Source organism: Bubalus bubalis, chromosome 4, assembly GCF_019923935.1.
Source record: "Bubalus bubalis isolate 160015118507 breed Murrah chromosome 4, NDDB_SH_1, whole genome shotgun sequence".
Classification (NCBI taxonomy): domain Eukaryota; kingdom Metazoa; phylum Chordata; class Mammalia; order Artiodactyla; family Bovidae; genus Bubalus; species Bubalus bubalis.
Genome location: NC_059160.1, coordinates 45,751,840 through 45,774,638, shown reverse-complemented (window position 1 = coordinate 45,774,638; position 22,799 = coordinate 45,751,840). Strand labels below are relative to the sequence as shown.

The 22,799-nt window shown below is 47.7% G+C and overlaps 1 long non-coding RNA gene and 1 pseudogene across 1 annotated transcript; both read left to right on the top strand.

Annotated features, from left to right (window-relative positions):
• The first annotated feature begins 7,952 nt into the window (after positions 1-7,952).
• On the top strand, positions 7,953-19,163 carry LOC123332138. Its single transcript, XR_006548915.2, has 3 exons — positions 7,953-8,044; positions 13,029-13,127; positions 17,716-19,163. It is a non-coding gene; the product is annotated as an uncharacterized LOC123332138 (long non-coding RNA).
• A 900-nt stretch (positions 19,164-20,063) lies between these two features.
• LOC123332128 lies at positions 20,064-22,581 on the top strand (annotated as a pseudogene).
• The last annotated feature ends 218 nt before the right edge of the window (positions 22,582-22,799 follow it).

The following is a 22,799-nucleotide window of genomic DNA, read 5'->3' as shown; positions in this document are numbered from 1 at the left end:
TAGAATGGACTGGTTGGATTCTCCTTGTAGTCCAAGGGACTCTCAAGAGTCTTCTCCAACACACACAGTTCATCAATTCTTTGGCACTCAGCTTTCTTCACAGTCTAACTCTCATATTCATACATGACCACTGGAAAAAACCATAGCCTTGACTAGACGAACCTTTGTTGGCAAGTATGTCCTGCTTTTGAATATGCTATCTAGGTTGGTCATAACGTTTCCTTCCAAGGATAAGTGTCTTTTAATTTCATGGCTGCAATCACATCTGCAGTGGTTTTGGAACCCAGAAAAAAAGTCTGACACTGTTTCCACTGTTTCCCCATCTATTTCCCATGAAGTGATGGGACCAGTGCCATGATCTTCATTTTCTGAATGTTGAGCTTTAAGCCAACTTTTTCACTCTCCACTTTCACCTTCATCAAGAGGCTTTTTAGTTCCTCTTCACTTTCTGCATAAGGGTGGTGTCATCTGCATATCTGAGGTTTTTGATATTTCTCCTGGTAATCTTGATTCCAGCTTGTGCTTCTTCCAGTCCAGCGTTTCTCATGATGTACTCTGCATATAAGTTAAATAAGCAGGTGACAATATACAGCCTTGACGTACTCCTTTTCCTATTTGGAACCAGTCTGTTGTTCCATGTCCCAGTTCTAACTGTTGTTTTCCTGACCTGCATATAGGTTTCTCAAGGCAGATCGGTGGTCTGTATTCCCATTTCTTTCAGAATTTTCCACATTTCTTGTGATTCACAAGTCAAAGGCTTTGGCATAGTCAATAAAAGCAGAAATAGATGTTTTCTGGAACTCTCTTGCTTTTTCCATGATCCAGTGGATTGGCAATTTGATCTCTGGTTCCTCTGCCTTTTCTAAAACCAGCTTGAAACACTCTGGAAGTTCATGGTTCATGTATGCTGAAGCCGACTTGAAAATTTTGAGCATTACTTTAGTAGGTGTGAGATGAGTGCAATTGTGTGGTAGTTTGAGCATTCTTTGGCATTGCCTTTCTTTGGGATAGGAATGAAAACTGACCTTTCCCAGTCCTGTGGCCACTGCTGAGTTTTCCAAATGTGCTGGCATATTGAGTGCAGCACTCTCACACCATCATCTTTTCAGGATTTGAAAGAGCTCAACTGTAATTCCATCACCTTCACTAGCTTTGTTCATAGTGATGCTTCTTAGGCCCACTTGACTTCACATTCCAGGATGTCTGGCTCTAGGTCATGATCAGACCATTGTGATTATCTGGGTCATGAAGATCTTTTTTGTACAGTTCTTCTGTGTATCTTGCCACCTCTTCATATCTCTTCCTCTTCGTTAGGTCCATACCATTTCTGTACTTTTTTTGAGCCCATCTTTCATGAAATGTTTCCCTTGGTATCTCTAATTTTCTTGAAGAGATCTCTAGTCTTTCCCATTCTGTTGTTTTCCTCTATTCTTTGCATTGATTGCTGAGGAAGGCTTTCTTATCTCGCTTGGCTGTCTGGGGAGGCCTACAAATAGCTGTGAAAAGAGAGAATGAAAAGCAAAGAAGAAAAGGAAAGATATAAGCATCAGAATGCAGTTCCAAAGAATAGCAAGGAGAGACAAGAAAGCCTTCTCAGAAACCACTTACTTTGAACTAAAGATGACACTGGTGCAGATACAGGGAGAGGCAAGGGAACTAGCAACGAGACACAGAAATACAAAAGGGCTGAAAATGGGGGATAGTCAGAGAGGCAGGATCATTGGGATCCAAGAGAAGTAGCAGGGGCTGCTCTATTGCCCTTCCTGGGGTCTGATGCCCCAGCAAGAAGAGTCTCCCCCTGGTGGTGGCCTCTAGCCCGACTTCTCCAACAACTCGCCTTTGATTCCAGCATTTTATCTTAATTAAGCTGTGAGTTCTTTTGTCTGCTTGTTTCTTTAATTGAAGTAGAGTTGCCCACTCCAGTATTCTTGCCTGGATATCCCATGGACAGAGGAGCTTGGTGGGCTACAGTCCATGGGTCGCAAAGAGTCGGACACGACTTCACTTTCACTTTCACTTGATTTACAATATTCTGTTAGTTCAGGTGAACATCGAAGTGATTCAGTTATACATAATCTATGTATATACTTATATTCTTTTTAATTTTTTTCATTACAGATTATTAAGTTACTATTATTCCCTGTGCTATACATAAAGTCCTTGTTTTTTAATCTATTTTATGTATGTAGTGTATCTGTTAATCCCATACTCCTAGTTTACCCCTCTCTCTCTTTAGTAACAACAAGTTATATTTTCTATGACTATGAAGCTGTTTTGGTTTGTTCATAAGTTCATTTGGACTCTTTTTTTTTTTTTTGGCCACGCCAAGCAGTTTGTGGGATCTCAGATCCCCGACATGGGATAAACGTGGCCATAGCAGCAAAACCACCAAATTCAAACCACTAGAGCACCAGGGAACCACATAGACTGTTTCTTAGATTCTCCATATAAGTGATATTATATATCTGTCTTTTCTGCCAGACTTACTTCACTTAGTATGATCACTCTAGATCCATACATGTTACTACAAAAGGCATTATTTTATCCTGCTTATGGCTGAGTAATTACATTGTTGTATGTGCCACATTGTCTTTATCCCTTCATCTGTTGACAGACATTTAGGTTACTTCCATGTTTTGGCTATTGTAAATAGTGCTGCTATGATCTGATGCATGTATCTTTTCAAATCGGAACTTTTTCTTTTCCAAATATATGCCCTGAGTGGGATCATTGGATCACATGATAGCTCTATTTTTAGTTTTTAAGGAACTTCTTTACTGTTTTCCATAACGGCCCACACCAATTTATATTCCCAGCAACAGTGTAGGAGGCTTGCCTTTTCTCCACATCATCTCCATATTGATTGTCTGTAGACTTTTACTTGATGGCCCTCTTTTTGGTAGGGAGTGATCTCTTATTGTTTTTGATTAGCATACACAGAGGATGAGATGGTGGATGCATCACTGACTCAATGGAGATGAGTTTGAGTGGACTCGGGAGTTGGTGATGGACAGGGAGGCCTGGCGTGCTGTGGTCCATGGGTCGTGAAGAGTCGGACACGACTGAGCGCCTGAACTGAACTGAATGAATAATTAGCAGTGTTCAGCCTCTTTGCATGTGCTGGCTAGCCAGCTGTGTATCTTCCCTGAAGGATGGTCTGTGTGGAACTTCAGGCAGCGGCTTCTTGACGACAGTGGTGGTGGTGGTGGCGGCAGCGGTGACGACGACTCAGGGGACGGAGCATCTGACACGCATCCAGGCGCCCTTTGAGTTCAGGCTGCACCGAGACCAGCGACGTTCCCGTGAAATTCCCAGTGTTGTGTAGGAACAGAGATTGATTTGGGAAAAAGAAAGAAAGATGAAGCAGAAGCATCAACAGGTCAAGGAACTATGCGGTGTGTCAAGGAGATCAACCAGCCTGGGGTCAACAGACAAGGCCTCTCTGACCCTCAGTTTCCTCCTCAGTTGGGGATGAAGCAGAACAAGATATTCTAGGACCATCTGCCTCTCTCCACATTGTGTTCTACAGACTTTAATTCAATAAATATGAACTGATTGACTGAGGCTTCCCTGCATTGATTGATGAGCTCAACTGGGCTCCGGGTACCTGACCTCCTTCCCCATGAGCCCATCTCCCAGGGTCTCAGGAAGCACGTCCTCCATGGCTCCTCCTGCCTGCCTGCTGGGCTCCCATAAAGTTGTTTCCCTCAGACCCTGGAGCCCCGCAGGCCCCATGGGACACCAGGGGGAGCCCATGTCATCTGACTTGGGCTGAGCAGGGGGATGCTCCTCCTCCAGCTCGGGGACAAGGATGGACATGGGGCACCCGAGGGTGATTGAGAGCAGAGGGATTGTGTGCAGGTGTGAGGAGGGGGGTCAGCTGTAAACAGAGGGGCAGAGAGAGAGCACACGCCTCACCCAGGCTGCCTTCACATTTCACCAGGACTCCTGTAGGAACTTTCAGAACGGTCTTCCTGTGTTTATTTTGGGGCCCTGCCCTGCCTCACCTGTCTATTCCCCACATGGGGCTGGAATGACTCTTACGAATATTGATCTTAGCTCTACCTGCTTCCCCTTCTCCACGGCTGCCCATGACTCTGAGCACGGACTCTGTTCCTCTTTCCTGTGGGGAAATTCTCCCCTGTGGAGCCTGGGCTGGGCCACCGCTGTGTCAGCACTGTCACCTGGGTCCTAATCAAAACCTCACTGTCCCTCTGAGAGCACGTGCTTGTCACCCCAGTGGAGAACAGGAGGAAGCTGGATCCAGGTCCAGGAGTGGCCACAGCCCCCACCTGGGAAGCCATCCTGGGTGGGTCCTCCGGGTGCCTTGAACCTCTTCCCTGGATCCATGTTGAGCTGATTGGTCAGGAGATGCAGGGTCCTGTTTCAGGAGGAAGTGAAGCAAGCATGTGGTGTTCCTGTAACACAGCTTATCCTGGGCCCAGGGTGGTGGACCACCCTCCTTGGAGCCCAGGCCACGGGGCTGTCTGTCACTACTTGCTGTGCTTCCCAATGTGGGAGAGATGGGCACTGGTCTTTCCTGACACCCAGGACCTGAGTTCCTTCTGGCAGGGCCTGTTTTGGGCTAAATGGCACCCCACTCCAGTACTCTTGCCTGGAAAATCCCATGGATGGAGGAGCCTGGTAGGCTGCAGTCCTTGGGTCGCTAAGACTCGGACACGACTGATCGACTTCACTTTCACTTTTCACTTTCATGCATTGGAGAAGGAAATGGCAACCCACTCCACTATTCTTTCCTGGAGAATCCCAGGAGGAGGACCTGGTGGGCTGCCGTCTATGGGGTTGCACAGAGTCGGACACGACTGAAGTGACTTAGCAGCAGCTCCTCGCTTGGCCCTAAGTTTGCTAGTTCTAAGCTGCTGCTTCTAGTTCTCACAAATGCCTTGAAGTTCACAGAGCTGCCTTCATACCAACCGGCAACACAGCCTCCAGCTGCCTTGTTCCCGGGGCTTAGATCTAAGAGAACAGGGTGTCTTGAATCTGCAGAGGTCCATACTTAGAATCCACCGGTTATCCTCAGGAAGTTGTGCTGCTGACAGAGAATATCTAACAACTGGTTACACTCACATGTCTGTTGGAGCTGGTCTGGACCCAGCCTCTGCGACAAGGACAGTTGGTGAGGAGCCCCTTGTACTGTCCCAGTGAGGCTCTCAAGCCACCTGTGGTGTTGCCCGTCACCCTGCACAGCCCCACACTGCTCAGCCACCCCTGCTTAGCCCCTGCACTTCTGAAGGATGTTGAAGCCAGTCTTGACTTTAAAGTACGTTTTTCAAAAGAACCTTTTGGACTTACTTGGTGGTCCAGTGGTAAAGAAGCTGCCTGGCAATGCAGGGAACATGGGTTTGATCCCTGGTCTGGGAGGATCCACATGCTGGAGCAACTAAGCCTGTGCACCGAAACTACTGAGCCCGCTCCCTAGAGCCCGTGCTCTGCAAAAGAGAAGCCCTGCAATGAGAAGCCCATGTAGTAGCCAACCAAGAGTAGCGCACTTGCTGCAACTAGAGAAAGTAGCCCCTGTCCCCACAGCAGTGAAGACCCAGGGCAGTCAAATAAACAACAAGGATGCTGTTTCCCTAGTTACCTAAGTTAATGCCTCCTGAGCCCCACTATCTACTGCCACCTTTGTTAGAAATGCACGTGGGCACAGACTCCAGCAGGTAAGGTCCATACAGAGCCGAAGTTCTGTATTTCTTACCAGTCCCGTGCTAACTCCAGCTGCCCCCTCCTGTGTCCCTGCAGCCCCAATCTCCCTGCACCAGGAGAAGGCTGCCCACAGAGCAGGAGGGCCAACCCAGGCTCCAGGCCCCTTCCCTGGCCCTGGCCTTGCTCCAGGGTTCTGTGATGGCCGGGGTGCCACATGGTCAGCAGCTGGCTCTCCTCCTCTGGATCGAAGCCCTGGAGCTCGAGAGCAACCTGTACCGCATGGGCCAGAGCAAAGTCTTCTTCCGGGCTGGCGTGCTGGCCCACCTGATGGAGCGAGACCTGAAGATCACGGACGTCATCATCAGCTTCCAGGCCTGCTGCTGGGGCTACTTGACCAGGAGGTGAATTCCAGGACACCCACCCCACCCAGCCTGATCCTTGCTTGGGGTCCCTAGCTATCCTGTGGTGGAGGGCACTTAGGAAATGGGGCCTGGGCACCCTCATGCTGGCAGTTTTCCCCCGGGGAGGTCCACATGGCTTTCCCTGCCCCTCAGTTTCTGCCTGAGGTTTAAAGTAAGCAGGTGGTAGGGATGACTGTGCTTGGATTTTCCCTCCAGGAAAGCTCCTGCCTCCCACTGTTCCTCCCTGTATCCCTTCTGTAGGGGTGACACCCAGAGCTGGCTGTCCCCAGAGACCCCAAGCTCTGGAAAGGAGGCATCCTTGAGTCCGGCAGCTCCTGCAAGCTCAGGAGCGGCTTGTGCAGGTCAGTGGGCAGGGAAGCGGCCTGTTTGCCCCTTGACTCCCCTGTGTCTGGGCTCTGGGGGGTGTGTTCTGGCCTGAGCTGTGAGCACTGGGGACAGAATGTCAAATGGATGTTTGCAGGATGTGAGCTGCTGACACTCTCCCACCAAACACAAGTCCCTGAGTTCCTAGAAGAACATCCCCACCTCTCCCCTCCTCTCAGCTCCCTTACCTGCAAAATGCAACAGATACATAACAGTTGGCTTTAAGAAAACTATGGTTGGCTATCCTCATGGAATAATCTCCTGTCCCTCCCTCAAACCTGGATGGAGGGGACCATAATGGCCTAGGGGCATTTCCTGGGGTGAAGCAGCCCTGAGGGGGTGCAGGTGGGCCTCCATGGGGCATCCAGGGCCACTGCGTCTCTTCTGCTTGAGGCAAACCGAGATGTTCACCAGTAGTCCTGATGCAGAACTCTCAGACTGTGGGAACTCGACCTCCATTTCTTCATCTGTGAAACGGAGCCAGCACTCCTAGAGCTGATGTGAGATTCAACAGAAAGGCATGGACAGTGCGAGCACAGCACCTGGCACTTGCTCAGCCCCGTCCACAGAGGCTCTTTGCTCAGGAACCCAAGCAGGAGACAGGGCCAGCTCTCCGTTGCAGATGTCTCTGAGTTGCCAGGACACTGGTTTTCTGATAAAAGTCCTCCATTTGGAGAGAAAAAAATCTGTTGTCAGATGGAGATAATCCGAGGTAGCACAGGGCAGCGTGCTCTCAGCCCTTCCCACGAACTTCTGCATCCACCTTATGGCAGTGACCACCAAGGCTGGGCCTCCTCCTGTGGGCCCCCGGGACTAAAGGCGTGAGTTCCATCCCTGCCAGCAGGGCTAAATCCAGAGGGATCTGATCATAAGGGGTGGAGGTGGGGCTTAGAGTGGCTGAGGGGTGACGTGAGGCCCCTCTTCCAGGTACCATGGGCGCAGAGCAGGAAACAGTGGGCTCTGCAGGCGAGGTCACGGAGAGCTTCTCAGAGGAGGTGATGCCAGATTCGGGCTTTGCAGAAAGATTTGTCCCAGTTGGGTGCAGCAGGTGTCCCTGGCAGAAGAACCTGTGTGAGCCAATTCTGGAAGCCACATGAACATGGCCCTCCACAGCAGAGTGTGAACAGTATGCACTGAGCAACTTGTGTGTTCTGGACAGTACCACGTGCTGGTGGCACAAAGGTGAACGAGGCAGGCCGGCTGGTGAGTGTGGGGTTGGTGGGTGAGAAGATGGAATTATGGAGGAGTGATTTGCCAAGGGTCTCACGCTGTGTTGGTGGCAGGTCTTCCTTCAAGGAGCCCGAGGCAGGGTGGACTGAGTCAAGAAGGACGTGGAATGTCAGGACTGGACTTGTTTCTCTAGGATGTCAGCAGGAGGGGGAATAGCCCAGGGTACAGCCTGATGGGCAGGATGTTTATTTGACTCAGGAACTCAGAAATAAGGGTTTTGATTTTCACTTTTGCTTCCTAGAGTATATCTGGGCCCAGAGGGTGTATGTGGTCATTGCAGAGATGCATAGGTCGTGGTTGCATCTGCACAGATGTGAACTGGATCTTGTTCACACTTGGACAGAAGAAGGTTCCTGAGTAAGCAGGTGGGTAAGTCCCCGCCCATCCCATCTACCCACCCTCAGGATGACTGTCTGAGAAAAGGATGATTGTCACTAACTGACAGAAGAAGAATGGAAGCTCAGAGAGGTGAGGTCAGCAGGTTAAGCAGGGGCAGAGCCTGGATGTGAAGGCGGGTGTGTCTGAGGGCTTCCTACCAGCCGAGGGACCCTAAACAGAGCAGAGGGAGGGCCACACCTGCTCAGGTGGGCTCAGCTCAGGATGTGGACTTCTGAGACATGATCAGAGACCCCAGAAAGAAGATGTATACTCCGGGTACTCAGCCATTTAGGAAATTAAAGAAAGCAGATGGGGTGGAGGAGGACAAGGAGTCAGAGCCTCTCCTCCTATGACCTGGCCACCTTGAAGCTGTCCCGAGGGTGCTAGGCTAGGGCTGATGGAGAAAAGGGGATTTTTTTTCAGATACAAGGAATCAAGGTTTGTTGAAAAACCCTGACTCTGAGTGCCAGGCTCAGTGCCAGGCCCTGGGGACACTGTGGCCTGGAGACGGGCAGGACACCAAGCGGGGAGTCGAAGGGCATTGGCTTCCTGTGTTTGCCAGGCCCTCTGCTCAGGATGTGGGTGATGGGTGGTCCTGTGTGGGGAAGGTGGCCCTGCTGGAAGAAGTGAGAAGGGCTCACTGCACAAGGTCCATATACATCCCGGTGGTGCAATATTAAGATAAAAAGCCAAACTCTACAGACATCAGTATAATAGCCTTTTCTAAAACCAACTTGAGCATCTGGGAGTTCATGGTTCACATACTGTTGAAGCCTGGCTTGGAGAACTTTGAACATCGCTTTGCTAGCATGTGAGATGAGTGCAATTGTGTGGTAGTTTGAGCATTCTTTGGCATTGCCTTTCTTTCTGACTGGAATGAAAACTGGTCTTTTGCAGACTTGTGGCCACTGCTGAGTTTCTTTCAGTCCCTTGAGTTTTTTTTATCTCTGGTGTACGTTGGATCCTTTTGAAAGATTGATTGATTAGGATCTTTAGTTTCTTCTCCATTCTCTTCCTCTCTCCCCCCTTCTCCCCTCCTCCTCTCCTTCCATTTCTAATTTTAACAGGGGAACTGGGGTTGTGCTGTGTCATCGAGAAGCTGGTAGTTTCATGTCCCCATAAGGGGTCCCACCCCTCATATTTTAGCCAGGCTGTGCCAAGGAGGATGGAGGGTGCCCAGAGCCCTGGACAGGAGGAGCCAGAGAAGAACAGGGCCCCTGATGATGCGGGAAGGGTTCTCAGACCTGGAGAAACTGAGCAAAAATGGACTACACCAGGAAAGTGTGGCCTTCAAGAGGAGCTGGAGAGCAACTGGGGAAGGTGACAGGGAGGCTTGGGGTGGGCCTCCAGGGACAAGCAACCCGTCACGTGGTGAGGCCAGTGGGGAAGCACGTGTCGTGGGGAGGGCAGCCTGTGCCAATGAGGTGTCAGTCTCGAGCAGCAGGCCCTGTGGAGACAGAGAGTGTGAGGAAGACAGGAGCTGGGGCAGTCGGGAGGGTCCGGGTGCTCGGCCAGGGGCTTTCTTAGCACCCCTTTCCCTTCCCAGGGAGGGTGACTGCAGGCACAGGAGGGAGATGGTTGGTGAGAATCTGTCTGCCCACGAGGAGGGAAGGGATGCATGACTGGCCATGCAGCTGGGCAGGGCCAGGCTTCTCCAGGGTCCTCCCCTCTCCCACCAACAGCCTTTCCAGAAAGGGACCAATCAGAGGCTCACAGAGGAGGAAGCCCTGGATAGGAATCCAGAAGAGGAAGCACTATCAGCATCCACACCTAGCTGAGGCCCCAGACAAGGGTCAGGACCAGGCCAAGAATGGGAGGGAAGGACGGAAGTATGAGTCCAGTGTTCAACGCATTTACAATTGTTTGTCGTTATCCAGGAGCTGGCCCTCTGTCTGAGCCCTCCTCTTCTTTCTGACTTGACTCTGTTCTCATGTTTCATGATTTCAATAGGCTGACCTGGCTCCTGGGGTCCTGCAGCTTTGGGGCAGAGGAGGAGGCAGGGCACCAGCCAGCTCTCCTCTTCCATATACTTGAAGGAGGGCCTGCCTTTGTGAATTCTCTTCCACCCACATGATGCTGTGCCAGAGTCCAGCCCTGGTGGATCCAGGGAATTCGAAGGGGAGATGGCTTCAGTGATCAGGATACGATAGAATTAAGATATAAAGAGTGGTTAATAGGGATAACTCAGCGAAGAAATTCAGTGAAGAAAAGAGGCTGAATAACTTGCTTTACACGGAGAACCAAAAAAGGTTCGGAGAGGAGAGGAGGCACTAAGGCTTCCTCAGTCAGATCTTAGAAGCCCAGGCATTATTAGTAGGCTTGGTGAGCCTCCACGCTCCAGATGGGAATTCAGCCAGAAGGTGAGAGAAAGAACAACATGGGGAGACCGAGCTTTGGTGAGTAAGACCCGCACTTTATTTTCCAAAGTAGTTTTTATACCTTAAGTTGTGCATAGAGGATAATGGGGGAAGGGTAGAGTCATGCAAGGTCAGCAGTCCTTGATTCTTATGGAAGCCTGGCTTTCTTCCTGCAAACTTATCATATGCAAAAGTTTAGGTGATTTACATCATCTTCTGGCCAGGAGGCCTATTAACATTTTATGACCCTTTCTTCAGAAAACTTATTTTTCTCTAAAGGTGATTATTCTAAAGTCAGGCACCACCCTCCAAAAGCATTAGATAAAGTTGCATTCCTATAGGACAAAGGTGTGATGGGCTATAACAAGAAAAGAATTAACTCAAGGGTCCAAGGTTACAAACATTAAAGCTACTACTACATTTCTATACACCAATTATATTAATCAATACACTCCCAGGGACACAGTAAATAAGGGATATAGAAACTTAGCAGCAAACATTGGCCCAATAAATGAAAACCCTTCACCAATATAATTTCTAATCAACCCACTATACTATACTAATAATCTAACTGCTCAAAGGAATCTGTATTTAGAAAGTTTAGAACATCTCATGCCTCTCACGGTTGGGAGGCTGTGAACAATCACATGTGGTCGGACAGGCCTGACAGGCAGGCTAGAGAACCTTCAGAGGAGTTTGTAGGTTGAAACACTCTTGTCACGCCCAGGAATTTTTATTAACTGGAGCTCTAAGTTAACTCCTTCTCCAAGAGAAGTGGTGGGGGACAGCCCCTCGTAAAGTCAGAGGTGTAGGTGAGAGCACAAAGCGGTAAAGTAGGCAGACTCTAGTTTTGGGGGTAGATGCTCGAGAATTTCCAGGGGGACTCCTGAGGCTCGATCCCACCTTTGCGTATGCCGAGCCTCCTTCCTCATGACATTTGCCACGGGTGGAGTTCCTCATGCTGGCTCCCGGCAATGGTGCCTCCAGCCTTCACCACCAGGCACACTCCTTAAAAACAAGCTAATGGTTATGCTTCCTGAGGGAGAGCTGTGAACATCTCAGAGGAAGGTGCAGAAAGAAAGATTCTAGGCTTGGAGCTTGGTGAGGGTATTTAGGGGAAGCTCTAAGGAAATGGGGCTGCTCTAGATTGGGAGCTGCAGAGAATGGGAGGCAGCACTACCAACGGGCTCTCAGTACCTCATCTATGGAGAGGGGAGAGCAGACCGAGGCTGAAGGTGTGATTGGTAAGAAGGAGCAGTCCCTCTTTTCAGCCAGGCGAGGGGGCGTGGTGTTGGGGGGTGCAGTGACGGGTGTTTGCTATCTCCTTTGCTCCTGCTCTCAGGGTGACCCTGTGTGAGGCTGGAGTTCTGTGAGAGCCTTTACATCCAATGGGAGAAGAGCAGCACCCTGTTGTGACACCAGGCCAGCCTCCAGATGTCAGGGGTTCTTTCTTTCTCAATCCTTTATAAACATTCGTGTAAACAAACAAAGGAAAATACCTATAGACTTCAAGACTCCTCTTATTATTAAATTCAATTAACAACAAAATATTTCCCATTTCATTTACTCTTCTTTGCACCATAGAAACAAAAGAAAGATACCAGCTCAGTTGTGTCCAACTCTTTGCAGCCTCATGGATTGTAGCCCTCCCAGCTCCTCTGTCCATGAGATTTCCCAGGCAAGAATACTGGAGTGGACAAGCGTTTCTTTTTCCAGGGGATCTTCCCTGCCCAGGCATCGATCCATGTCTCTTTATCTTGCATCTCCTGCATAACCACTAGCATTCTTTTTATCCTTTCTCTCTCTCTTTTTGGCCACACTTTTCTAAAGTCCTCTCCTTTGAATATTATTATGAACTCATGGCCTTTCACAGACTTACCCTGTCTCATTGAAACATTCATAGCAATCATCTTTTATTGTTATTAGTATATGTGGGTGCCCCCTAATGACCACTTCTCTGATCATCTTCAAGAGCATCTTTGTCTTTGCAGCAGCAGAGATGCTGTCTCTGGAATTCACCTCCCCTGCAAGGGGTCTTCCTTCCTTTGAGTGGATGGAAGTCCATGGGTGTACATGTGGGTGGGCAAGATGCTGCCAGACAATTTTTCTTTAAGGTCACAGTTCACTCTCATTATTCTGGTTTAACCCTGTTTTCATGCCTACTTTTCTAGAGAACTACGTTTCATCAACATGACATGTCTCCTAACTGACAGTTGTCACAGCAGGAGGCACACATTTCTTGTTGGCATTTAATTCAGCTTCTTCCATCATCTTTAAGGTGGTGGCACTAGAAACCACCCCATTCTTTGGGTTACTGACTGCTATAAAGTGACTGCTGCTGTCTTAGAGTTAAAACAATCCAGTCCTAAAAGTGCATATGGTTAGAACAGATCAGTTTGTACAGAGGGTTCTTCTCATTCCTTCCCAAGGAAAACCTTCTTCTTTAGATAGTTAATCAATGTCTTTCAATGATATTACTACATTGGGAGCTGCAATAGTGTGAGAATGTGTGCCCAGGAGACAGGAACCTGGACTTGGAGTCTGGCTCTAGCACTAGCTGTGTGCTTTGAGTACATTGCTTCACCTCTCTGAGCTTCAGTTTCCTTTCTTATAGGATCATTGTGAGGACTAAAAGGAAGTGAATTCATACCAAGCAGTTGGGAAGGTTCCTGGTGCAAAGTGGGAAGTCATCAACCACAACAGCCAATAAGTGGTAAGTATTGCATTTTGGTTTTTCTTGACTTAAATTTGATAGCATTTATTTACTTCTTATTAGGAAAATAAGGATTTCATTTATTTTTATACTTTCATTATACCTTTCCCCTTCTTCCCCTTATATCATTATTCCACTAATTGCATATCCTCTGTTATGAAGCTTTGTACTTGTAAGCACTTTATTTACATCTTTGTTTCTTATGCTCTCGACTGGATCTACTATTTCTTGATTCCCAGCTTTGTAAACGGAGATATTAATCCTCCTCCCTTCAGTACTTTGGCTCCCAAGTTCTAGAAGTGTATTTTGATTTTTATATTAACAAGTACATTTAGTTCACATATTTAAACTGTTTCATTTTAAAAGATAAAGGTTATTTTATTAAGATCAGATCAGATCAGTTCAGTCGCTCAGTTGTGTCTGACTCCTTGTGACCCCATGAATCACAGCACGCCAGGCCTCCCGGTCCAGCACCAACTCCCGGAGTTCACTCAGACTCAAGTCCACAGAGTCAGTGATGCCATCCAGCCATCTCATCCTCTGTCGTCCCCTCTCCTCCTTCCCCAATCCCTCCCAGCATCAGAGTCTTTTCCAAAGAGTCAACTCTTCCCATGAGGTGGCCAGAGTACTGGAGTTTCAGCTTTAGCATCATTCCTTCCAAAGAAATCCCAGGGCTGATCTCCTTCAGAATGGACTGGTTGGATCTCCTTGCAGTCCAAGGGACTCTCAAGAGTCTTCTCCAACACCACAGTTCAAAAGCATCAATTCTTCGGCTCTCAGCCTTCTTCACAGTCTAACTCTCACATCCAAACATGACCACAGGAAAAACCATAGCCTTGACTAGACGGACCTTTGTTGGCAAAGTAATGTCTCTGCTTTTGACTATGCTATCTAGGTTGGTCATAACTTTCCTTCCAAGGAGTAAGCGTCTTTTAATTTCATGGCTGCAGTCACCATCTGCAGTGATTTTGGAACCCAGAAAATAAAGTCTGACACTGTTTCCCCATCTATTTCTCATAAAGTGGTGGGACCGGATGCCATGATCTTCGTTTTCTGAATGTTGAGCTTTAAGCCAAAATTTTCACTCTCCACTTTCACTTTCATCAATAGGCTTTTTAGTTCCTCTTCACTTTCTGCCATAAGGGTGGTGTCATCTGCATATCTGAGGTTTTTGATATTTCTCCCGGCAATTTTGATTCCAGCTTGTGTTTCTTTCAGTCTAGCGTTTCTCATTATGTACTTTACATATAAGTTAAATAAACAGGGTGACAATATACAGCCTTGACATACTCCTTTTCCTATTTGGAACTAGTCTGTTGTTCCATGTCCAGTTCTAACTGTTGCTTCCTGACCTGCATACAAATTTCTCAAGAGGCAGATCAGGTGGTCTGGTATTCCCATCACTTTCAGAATTCTCCACAGTTTCTTGTGATCCACACAGTCAAAGGTTTTGGCATAGTCAAGAAAGCAGAAATAGATGTTTTTCTGGAACTCTCTTGCTTTTTCCATAATCCAGTGGATGTTGGCAATTTGATCTCTGGTTCCTCTGCCTTTTCTAAAACCAGCTTGAACATCAGGAAGTTCACGGTTCACATATTGCTGAAGCCTGGCCTGGTGAATTTTGAGCATTACTTTACTAGCGTGTGAGATGAGTGCAATTGTGCAGTAGTTTGAGCATTCTTTGGCATTGCCTTTCTTTGGGATTGGAATGAAAACTGACCTTTTCCAGATAAAGGTTATTTTATAATGACTATAAATGAAATAAAACTAAGATTTTTGAATCACTAATAAACCTGTGAGTTAATACACCTGTGAGTTATAATACACCTGTGAGTTATATCATATTATACATATTAATATTACTTCAGTTTTAAAACAGTCTCCAAAGGACTTGGACATAGATATATTTACTTAAGATTTTTTTTAATCAAACAAAAGAGTTTACATTTTTTGGTGATATTTTAATACATTTTTTAAGAGCTAACTTGTACCATATAGCTTTACATGCTTCTCAGCAGTTCACTTCAGTTCAGTTCAGTTGCTCAGTTGTGTCCAACTCTTTGCAACCCCATGAACTGCAGCACGACAGGACTCCCTGTCCATCACCAACTTCCAGAGCCTACCCAAACTCATGTCCTTTGAGTCGGTGATGCCATCCAACCATCTCATCCTCTGTCATCCCCTTCTCCTCCTGAGCTTTCGTTTTTCCTGATGTTTTTAACTGGCTTCATTTTCACCCCTTGCATGGTTTATCTTCAGCATTTCCTCCATTTCTTTCCAACGGTGCCTCATGTGATACCGAGTCCCCTGTCCCCACAGTCTCTGGACTTCTTATCCCATTCTGGACTGGTTTCTCTCTAGGTCTGCTGCGCGCCCAACTGGGATCCTTGGATTCCGTTCCCATGGGGTTGATGTTCCTGACTCCTGGATCCCATATCTATCTCTCGTGGATATTCTTTACCTTCCTCCATAATTAAACAAATACATCATCTATTTTTTTTTTTCCTGCATCTCATTTTCAAGTAACTTTCTAAAAGTCTGCTGCAGGGTGAAGGCTGCTGTGAATGTGGGATGGGACGTGGGGGTGGTGGGCTTGTCCCCTCCTCTCCCCTTGGCCTCCTTCTCATCTTGCTCTCTCTGGGGCTCTGCCCAGGAGACCATTCTCTCCTGTGAACACGCTCTCTGTTTCTCTCCCTCTACTGTACTTCTCTTTACTCAGCTATCACTTCTCCGTCCAGTGAGTCTTCAAATATTTGTGAAAGACTCTGGTCTCCTATTGCTCCCATGCTTGTTTTTCTTAGCAGCAGAGGGAGAAGAGGGAGGCTATGGTGAGTGGGATGAGCCCAGTGAGTGGGGTGGAATCCAGTCTACCAAGGGCAAGACCTCTGACCTTGGGCAAGTCAGGTAACATCTGTGAGTCAGCTTCCTTATCTGTAAATACTGATAAATGTGCATATCTCAAAGGTTAATGAAATGAAATATGAGTTTTCATTGGTAAAGTTTTACAGCAAATAATAATGCAGAGCAAAGTGAAAGTTGGTCAGTCATGTCCGACTCTTCATGATCCCTTGGATTACACAGTCCATGGAATTCTCCAGGCCAGAATACTGGAGTGGGTAGCCGTTCCCTTCTCCAGGGGATCTTCCCAACCCAGGGATAGAACCCACGTCTCCTATATGGCAGGTGGATTCTTTAGCAACTGAGCCACAAGGGAAGCCCAAGTGAAACTGTTTCCACTCGATTCTGAACCGGGGACCTTTTGCATGTTAGGTGAACATGATAACCACTACACTATGGAAACCATGCACTCTTATCGGTAGATGGTATTATACCTATATATACCTTTACCATCATTTCAGTCAAGTCTCAGGAGGAGTAGTTGATAGAAGCTCTTTTGCTTTCTTAAAAAGAGTAGCTAAACATCATCAACACTTGCTTTCCTTCCTCATCTCCCATGGCAAGGTAATCACATGCAGAACCAAAATAAATGATTTAATTATAAAGATCTGAATTTTTTAAAAGAAGGACCACTGAGAATGGGTATATCTGAAAGGATGGACACCCTCATATATTATAAGTGTGAACATAAATTGCTACAGTTTCTTTGCATGGCATGGTGGCTCCAGGTATGGAAATTTTTTAGGTGTTGATGCCATCTGATCTTAATTCTACTTCTAGATATAGCTTAAGGATACAGTCTCAGATGTAGGTGAAGTTTTACACAAGGAGAATATTCTTTGCACTATTATTTACATAAAGGATTAGAAACTCCATCAAGTCCAATATTCAGGAGGGGAAAGCAAGGAGGACAGAACAGCTGCAGGGGTCTCAGTCACTCAGAGCAGGGATACAGGAATTGGGGCAGGGCTGGTGGGACTCCAGGCCCTTGTGGGGAAAAAGGCTCTTGCAGAAGCAAGGAAGACCTGGGCTATGGGAGCCGTATCACCAGGAACTTTATCAAGGAGAGACTTGATAGGGAGCAAGACATCATTTTGGAAGGAAGAGTCATTTACCAATGAACATATATCCACGAATAAATCTTTTTGTATATATAGGGAGTAGAGCATAGTCATCACACACATGTGATTTGCATCAGAAGACTCAGGGTCTAGTCCAGACTCTGGCACCAGCGTGACAATTTGGACTCAGCTAAGTCTGAGTGAGTTTCAGGAGCCTGCATGTTAAGGACACTGGATCAATGTTATTAATATTAGTTACTACCAATTCAAAAACACAGGTGTCCCAACCTCACCTCATTTCCAGAGTATTCACCTCCTATCTGTTCTTCTAGTCTCTGGCTTTATTGTTCCTATAACTTCGCAGATGGCTGTCTCCTGTCTCATTACCTTCTCCTTGTGCCCCAACAGGAGAGCAGGACTCTGACTTGGTTGGAAGGAGCCGTAGGAGGTGAATGACTTTTCTTAACTAACAACCAGCAGAGCCCAGGAGACAGAGAACCGCACTGGGCTAAGTTCCTGGAGGCACTGGTGGCCGTCCCGGGGGAACCCACTAGAGAACTTGTCCCTCGCTGCTCCCTGCAGCCGCTGCTCCTCACAGTGGAGCTCACAGTGTGTTTTCTCTTCCCAAGGGTGAGGTTACACCTCCTTCCAGCCTGATGCTGACAAGGAGCTGAAGGGAGATCTCTGAGAGCCCCTGCTGCCACCATGAGCTCAGAAAACTTCGGACACTGCTCAGGTAGTCAGCTCTATCTTCTCTGGAAGGTTCCTACTTGTGACCCAGAATTGAAGGTGGTATTTCCAGGCTGAGTTAAACTACAGAGGAATCAAGAACCATGAAGAGAATGGATAGGCATCCTTGAGCTTCCAAGAGAGACCAGGAGATTCCCCTCACCTTGGCGTCTGCCCACAGCCTCCTTCCCGGCCCTCTCCTCAGGGAGCCATGACCAAGGTGCTGACTTCCTGCCTCTCCCACCACCCAGCAAGTGACTCAGTACAGTGGCCGGGAGAGCACACGCGGAGCATGGACAGCAGATGGCAGTCCCCAAGGCCAGGCAGGCCTGGGAGAGGAGGTCCTCCAGCATCATTGGACTTCTCCTGCTCTCTCCCTTGGTCCAAGCCTCCTCCTGCTCCCAGACCTGGGGCATCACCACAGAAGCTGTTTCCTCCAGCTCTTCCCAGCCACCAGCCCAGCCTCTCTGCAAGGGTCAGTGGACCCTGCTCTGAACCCCAGTCTGGCCTTTGCTGCCTCCCACCTGGAGGGGAGGGGTGATGAGGATCACATCTGGCTCCACCCCTCCTCCACCTGGTGGATCCCCTCCCCTGCCCATCCTACAGTCTGTGGTCAGAAGCAGGAATCCTCTCACATGGTAGTTTTACTCAATGGCATGGGGTCCTAAAGTCTTTTTAAAAATTAGGTAACATGAGTTTGTAATGTTTTCTAAGTTTCATGTGTACAATATTATATTTCTACTTCTATATATGCTACTGCATGCTCACCACCAAAAATGAGTTGCAAAGAATCCCCACTGTGTGCTATAGAGTAGAATGAGCAAATCACAAGAGTTTTAAATGGAAGGAGGAATCAAAGTCTTGTCCAAGAAATGTCTGACACTTGACCTTGGATTCAACCTCAGAGCTTTCAGCTCTGTGGCCTTGGGCTGCCCATTGTCCTGTCTGAGTTTCACTTGCCTCTTCTGTGAGATAAGGATAATGCCTCTTTGTGTGGAATTACCAAGAAACACATTTGATATCAAGTCCCAGCCCATACACACATATATAGCCTGGCCACCAACATCTTACCTACAATTCCATAACCTCCAGATCTCTGAAATCACTCAGGGATTTTGATAAGTCATTGAGGAGTAGTCTTACCCTGTAGTGATCTGAGGCTCTTTGTAGTCATTACATTCTTTATCCCATTTAACGTGAGTATTCAATTGTCTCACTACCCAAACATGAAAGCATTCATTTATAGGGCGCTGCCCATCTATTCTGGAAGGGGCAACTAACAAATCACACTTGCTCTCTCTTCTCTTTGTATATGTGTGTTCAGTTGCTCAGTCATGTCCAACTGTTTGCAACCGCATGGACTGCAGCCTGCCAGCCTCCTCTATCCGTGGGATTCTCCAAACAAGAATATTGGAGTGGCTTGCCATGCCCTCCTTCAAGGGATCTTCCTGACTCAGGGATCAAACCTGCCTCTCTTACATCTCCCGCATTGGCGGGCAGGTTCTTTATTACTAGAACTCCCAGGGAATCCCACCTATGCCCTCAATTTAACTGGGAATCCCACGTAGGACCTCATTTCACCTAACCTCCTTACAAGCCCTATCTTCAGAAAGGTCACCAGGGGGTTAACTCTTCAACACAAATTGGGGGGTGGAGGAGGGACAGTCCATCCATAACTCTAGGTGACCTCACCAAGAGCACCCCAGGTGACTGCTGCTCAGAAAGATGAATTTTAACTATTTTATACTCAATAACATTTATTTCCCACCACTAATTCTTCTAATCTTATTCCCTTTTCTTTCATCTATATATTGAGATCTTTTTGAGGAGGTCGTTGAATGTCTCTGGGACATACTGAGCAGAGAGGAACTGCTACTCCTGTTGAATGAATTCCTGGAGAGAATTAAGGCTGAGGCCAGTTTGTCCAGGTAACCGGCACAGGTGCACCAGGAAGGTCACCCACGTCCCCCAGCACCAGGCTAGCTTCCTCCTGGAGTAATGCCTACTCCAGGCAGGACCCTACTGTTGGGGCCAGGGGTGTTCCTTCTCAAGATCCCATCAGGAATGTTTCCTCCATGTCATTTGCTGACAGTGAATGATCGTGGGTTGAGAAGAGATGAAAGTTGCAAGGAAGGCACAGGTTATGTGACCTTGGACAAGTTACTGAACTACTCTCTGCTTTAGTTTCTTCATCTTTTCATTTTTACTGTGAGGACACTGAGATCATGCACGTAAAGTGCTTCCCATAATGACTGACACAGAGTAAGGACTCAATTAATAGTAGCATTTAAAAGTTCCCACCAGCCACAGGATAGAGACTGGGCAGGTTTCACATACAAAGCTTCCATTGTCCTCAGGACACATTACTGAAGTGGATTCGGTGTGTGATAAGAAGCATGGAGTACTGCTCATCAGGGACACTCACCTTGCTTAAAAGCCAAATTACCCTGACCTGTCATCTCCAGCCCCTCCTGGAAGTCAGACTCGTGCCCCAGTGTCCAGCTCTACCAGATGGCAGAACTGATACCATGGGACCCAGAGACCTTGGGTCACTCATCACCTTATCAGATTGACCAGTGACCAAAGGCCCAGGCAGGCAAGGACACTCCTATCAGCCAGAATTCTAGGGGCTTAGGGACCACTTCCCAGTAGCCAAGGGCAAAGGGCAAGGAGACTTCTCACTACACACTGAGGCCTTTGAATGCAGGTTTTCTCCTCCAGTCCTACATGTCTTTGTTTATCTGTGGAGTTCCCACTCCAAAAACTCTTTCAAAGTGGTGGTATTGACCCACCTGTGAGACGTCTTTACCACATACTTTTTCTTTGGCTGAGCCATATGGCCTATGGGATCCTCATTCCCCAACCAGGGATTGAGTCAAGGCCAGCAGTGGGAGTGCAGAGTTGAAACCTCCGGACCACCTGGGAATTCTCTCAAATACCTCTCTTAAGTTGCCAGTATCCTAAGGTGACCTCGTTTACTTATCTAAGTTTAGCTATTTAAAAATGGAGCATCTATAAAGTATGAAAGGTGTTTAAGGTTGAAAGAGAAAATTTTTACATTTATAAAATTCTTTTCTAATGATTTATAGTAACATATCTGTATTTATGCAGAATAGATATTATGGAGCCAATTTTACAGACAAGCAAACTGCCTTTCTAATCCCTTGACCTTCATCATTACAGGGAAGATGCAGATGAAATACACAAATATCTGAACGAATTGAAATGAGTCTTGGTTGAGGAAGACCAAGAAAGACTCCCCAAAGAGCAGCTGGACAGGAGGAGGTTTCTGAATAAGTTTCCTCGGGTGAAACAGCAGCTGGAGGAGTTCATAGGCAAGTTCCATGAGCTCGCAGACAAGGCTGAGATGGTCCATAAGGGATGCACCATCTCCAACATGATGGCCCACAGCACCGGTGCTGTGTCCGGTATTCTGACCATCGTTGGGTGGCTCTGGCACCCGTGACAATGGGGGCCAGTGTGGTGCTCTTGGCCACTGGGATAGGGCTGGGAGCAGCAGCTGGTGTGACCAGTGTGTCCACCAGTATCATCGAACGTGTGAAGAGGTCATCAGCAGAAACCGAAGCCAGTCACATGATGTCAACTCTCATCAAGAGAAGGAAGGTTCTCCTAGAGGTACTCAAGAGCATCCCCACAACAGAGAAAGTCACAAAAGCTGTACAGTGCATTGAAATGCACATCCATGCCATGGAGACAGGCAGTGCCGACCCTGGCTCTGCGGCCAATGCAAGCATCTACATGAGCCCTGGGAGAATCTCGGGCCCAGCCATCCAGTATATAGAGGCAGGTTTCAAAGCCGCAGCTTTAACAATTAGCAAAAGAGCCCAGATTGCAGGTTTGGCCACTGCAGGGCTGTTCCTTCTGGTGGATGTGGGCTTCCTGGTGAAGGCGTCAATGCACTTGCACGATGGTGCAAAGACAGAAGCAGCCGAAAGCCTGAGGCAGTGGGCATGGGAGCTGGAGAGGAAGTTGGAGGAGTTCATCCAGATCTATGAGAGTCTGCAGGAGGACCTGATTTAACCACCCCCAGAGCAGTGCGAGGTCCAGGGACATGTGAGGGTCTAAAGTGCACAGGTACCTTGTTCGAAGGAAAGAGAGGGAGACCACATTAATGAAGCTCGGTGTTAGGTTTTCGGCATTTCTCTGGTTGAGCAAAGCAAGGAAGGGATGGATGTAGGTGAAAGATGAGGAGATAGAAGGAAGTGGCCTGGAGGCGGGATTAAGAGAGGAGGGGGAACCAGAGAATGAGAGGCAGGGAGAAACCACTTTTTTTCATACTAAGAACATTTTATTTTGTATTGGAGTATAGCCGATTAACAATGTTGTGATAGTTTCAGGGGAATACCAAAGGGACTCAGCCATTCATATACACGTACCCATTCTCCCCAAAACTCCCCTCCCATCAGAAACCACTTACTTTGGACTAAAGATGACACTGGAAGCAGAATAAAGGGAGAGGCAGGGGAACTAGCAATGAGAGGCCAGGTATACGAACGGATTGGAAATGGGAGAACGTCAGTTAGGATTGTTGGGATCCAGAAGTAGCAGGGGCTCCTCTATCACCCTCCACAGGCTGTGATGTCCCAGCAAGAAGAGTCTTCCCCTGGTGGTGGTCTCTAGACCTCTCCTCCAACATCAACTCACCTTTGGCTCTAGCTGATTTGTCTTACTTCAGCTCAGTTCAGTTCAGTTGGTCAGTTGTGTCTGACTCTTTGCGACCCCATGGATCGCAGCAGGCCAAGCCTCCTTGTCCAGCACCAACTCCCGGAGTTCACTCAGACTCATGTCCATCGAGTCAGTAATGCCATCCAGCTATCTCATCCTCTGTCACCCCCTTCTTTTCCTGCCCCCAATCCCTCCCAGCATCAGAGTCTTTTCCAATGAGTCAACTCTTTGCATGAGGTGTCCAAAGTACTGGAGTTTCAGCTTTAGCATCATTCCTTCCAAAGAAATCCCAGGGCTG